This window comes from Phascolarctos cinereus, unplaced genomic scaffold (genome assembly GCF_003287225.1).
Source record: "Phascolarctos cinereus isolate Bilbo 61053 unplaced genomic scaffold, phaCin_HiC Scaffold_4;HRSCAF=312, whole genome shotgun sequence".
NCBI classification, from domain to species: Eukaryota; Metazoa; Chordata; class Mammalia; order Diprotodontia; family Phascolarctidae; genus Phascolarctos; species Phascolarctos cinereus.
Genome location: NW_027555847.1, coordinates 15,856,140 through 15,860,164, shown reverse-complemented (window position 1 = coordinate 15,860,164; position 4,025 = coordinate 15,856,140).

Sequence of the window (4,025 nt, the reverse complement as noted above, 5' to 3'; positions counted from 1 at the left end):
TTTCTTTTTACGCTTTTTTTTTACATTTCATTTTATTGATTTTAACATCAACAGTAATTTTAATACATAAAGAACAGGAAAGAAGATTGGTTAAAAATAGCTTCTATTATGTACAGTTTTTTAAAAACGCCTGTACTGTGTAACAGGGGTGGGGGTATGCTGGCTTTTTTTCTGAGTTTGGTGTATTGATGTTGCCAGCTGCTAGCCCTTTCCTCCCGTTCCCTTGTGACAAACAGTTAAGCAGAAGTAATGAGCCGGAGTCTGTGTGAGAGCTCAGAGCCACCTCTGTACTTCTACGCCGTCAGCTCTGCGAGAGAGAAGGCGAGGCAGTTTCGTCTTCCAAGTGGAGGCTTTTTCCAGGACACCTAGGTGCCTTGGATGGAGGGATGGAGCTGAAGGAGGCCCCTGGTGCTTGGCAGGTGAACACCTTGCTGTACTGTAGTGGCCAAACAGTGTTCATACGGGGCTGTGCATATGCACATTAGCAGTAGTTTCTTGGGTGGGGCCTTAGCATGGAATTCAGGGGTGAAATACAAATGTGAGCAGCCTTAGAAGTCGTTTGCCATTTCTACAAAGATGGATGTGAAAGGAATGGAGAGAATGAATATTCGATAGAACTTTCCTCTATGTTAGTTTCTCCAGTAATATTCTTGGCACAGAGGTGGGCGGCTCTGGGCGGGCCTGGTCCACTCCTAGGTACTGGGGCTGAGGCTGGACAAGCCTGAGGCTCCAATTGTTTCCCTGTGTGTTCCTGTGATTTGGAGCAAGCCCTGGCCACTTCTGAAAGGGCCTGGCCTTGGACGGCCATGAGCTCTGGGGAATCTCCCTTTCTCTCTTTCCCAGCAGGAAAAGCAAGGCTGGGAATAGTCCATACTTGTGGTCATGCCGTGAGCCCAGCGTTCAGGGCACTTCAGCCCTTCTGGCTAGACAGCTTCTGACTCCACAAGCATTTATTTGAGGGCTTACTGTGTGCCAGGCTCTGCACTCAGCCCTGGAATACAAAGAAAGACAAAAACATGGTCCTGGCCCTCGGGGGTGTATGTTCTGATGAGAGAGAAGGACATGCAAACCTCTGTGTCCGTACCAGGAAGATACAGTGCAAATAGATGGTCATCTTATGGGGATGTCAAGAGGTTCAGGAAAGCCTCTTGCAAGAGGTGAGATTAGAGTTGTCTTCCAGGAAGCTGGGCAGTCAGGAGGCTGAGGTGAGAAGGAAGGTGTGCTGGCCAAGGAGGTAGGAGATGGCGTAAGCCGGGGTCGCTAAATCATAGAGCACGTGGACTGGACGGGTAGGAGAGGGCCAGCAGGTGAAGGTCCCGTGCTGAGACTTGTCTGACCCCAGCCTCCGCCAAGCCTCGCGGCCTCGCTGCTGGCTCGTGGAGGTCATCTGTGGTTCCACTTCCCTTCCTGAGGCAGGGATGTTCTCCACAGCGTGCTCGACCAGCACTCTCCTGGCCTCTGCCCAGACGGGCGCTTCAGTGATGGGGGCTCACTGTGTGTCCCAGTGCATCACAGAAAACTTTGTCAGAAAGTCCTTCCTCCTGGCGAGCCAGCATCGCTCCGTCCCTCGGGGGTACAGCAGTGTTTATTCCCTTCCCACATGGCAGCCCTTCAGATATGTGAAGGCGGCGGTGAGTGCTGTGCTCACAGTTCTCGTTCCCCCTGTCGCTCCTGGCTTCCTGACCACCCCAGTGGCCGGGGGGGGGGGGCGCTGTCAGCGTCCCTTCTGAAGCGGGTGCCCAGAAGCAAGCACGTGATTAAGCCCTTTGTGGTCTGGCCCGTGCAGAATATTAAGGCTTTCATTGCCAAGCCCAGTGGCTGGCATGTAGTAGGTGTTTTTACCTATACTGCCTACTGTGTGGTGGGCACTGTGCTAAGCTCCGGGGTTGCAGAGACAAAAACCAATCAGTCCGTCTTTCAGGAACCTCACATCCTGGGGGGGGGAGAGAGATGGGACACAGAAGTGTAGGAGGGAGAGGGTTTGGGATCCTAATTCTAGCTCTGCCCCCTACTACCACCTGTCTGACTTTGCGTAAGTCCTTTCCCAGGGCCTCAGTCTCCTCACCCGTCAAATAAGGGTTGGACGACATGGCTTCTAGGGCGTCTTTCAGCCCTAAATCTATGGTTCTGCGAGACAGGACATACAAGATGGTACTCCGCATAACTTTGGGTGGGGTGGGGCATGTTGGCATGGCCTGTGATGGCATTATCTTTTCTACAGGTACGCCTCTGGGTGGAGTGGAATGGGCGATGGCTTAGGCTCTAGGACTGAGCCCCCTCAGCTGTGTGACTGGGCAAGTCCCCCCTCTTGGCCTCAGCTTGTTCATGTGTAAAATGGACATAAAAATGCTTACTCTGTGCCTTGAGATTGTTGAGAGGCTCTGCAGATGACAAGACAGTATACAAAAGGGAGCTGGGCCTCAGGGAGTGCAAGGAGGGGGGTGCTGGCTGGAGAAGAAAGACATGAAGAGGAGAAACATGGGAGGCTGAATGAGATCAGGAGCTAGAGTGAAGCCAACACGGGCTGCAGTGGTCAGGGAAGACTTCCTGGAGGAGAGGGAGAGAAGGCACACTGCCTGAGCAGTCTAGGCTCCAGGGTGATGAGAGGGGAAGAGCCCCCTCTGTAGTGGAGGCTGGTTTCTATTATGGGCTTGCATAGGGTGGGCTTGGGAGGGGACGGCCCCCCATAGAAGCCGGCATGGCAGAATCACTGGATGAGGCAGCTGGGGTCCTCCCTCCCTACCCTGCCCCTCCCACCCCACCGGGGGGCGGGGGGGTGTTCTGTCACTGCTCTCCTGGGTACCTAGACAGGCCTCCCAGGGGTTCAGAGCCTTCTGTGGGCTGAGTATCTGAGCATCTTTCTCACGGGACTGTATCCCACAGGGAAGTCTCCTCGTTTGGAGAATGGCAGTGGCCCAGCCTGGGCTCCTTGGGGAGAGCGTTCTGGCCGACGGCCAGAATGGCCAGAGTGCCTAGGTCCCGGGCCCAAAGGCAGTGGGGGCTGCGGAAGGAATGCTAGCTTGGGAACCAGAGAACCTCGGACCCTCCACTTCTCTCTGGGCCTCAGTTTCCCCACCTGCCAAAGGAAGGGCTTGAGGCTCTTTGTAGCTGCAATCTACAGTGGACACTTGCAGCAGAGATGGAGGAGTCCCAGCTCAGGGTCCTGGCCCTGACGTCCTGGGACAGTCCTGGTTTCAAGAAGGGAAAATGAACTTTCAGTGAAGCTGGGTAGTGGGGGTTCTGGTCAGACTGCGCGTCTTAATGTCTGGTTTGGAGAGGTCGGGCCCTGTCGCCCTAAGGGAGCTGGTCCAGTACAGAGCAAGTGTGGATCGTTGCCTCTGGGAAGCCAGAGACCTGAAGCTTTAACTCTGCTACTGCGGCTTCTGCAGGTACCAGCAGCCACAGCCACCGCCCCCTGCCTTCCCTGGCGCAGAGAAAGGTCAGGGCTATTTGGGGGCTGCTGCAGCCGAGGCTGACTCATTACATAATGACTCACGGGAGAATAAATGAATTTTAATTGGACGGTAAATTGAAAATTGGTGTTTTCCTGCCGGACCAGAGCTGCTTTGAATGGGGGTCGCCTGAGGGTCAGGGGACGGCTCAACTTGTCCATGGCTTCAGAAAAGGTACCTTAAGTGAACACTAGCTAGATGGGAGTGGGGTTGGGAACGGAGGGGAGAGAGGAGATGTAGAACCTGGGAGGAAAAGAAATATCCCTGAAACTCTACTTTTAGTCAGGAGTGTCTGACCAGTGGAAGAAGAGGCCAGACCTGGGGTCCAGATTCACACCCCTACCCTCAGCCTGAGCATGGACAGCTACTGGGGAGGCAGCAGATGGAAAGAGGCAGTGTGGGGCAGTGGTTGGAATAAGGAATCGCGTGAACAAGCCGACATTTATTAAGTGCCTGCTGTGTGCTAGGCACTGGAGAGGAAGGTCTTAGTTCCAGTCCTCTCTCTGACTATACTGGCTGTGTGACCCTGGGCAAGTCATTCATAATCTCTCAGCAGCTCTCTCTGTCTAGAGG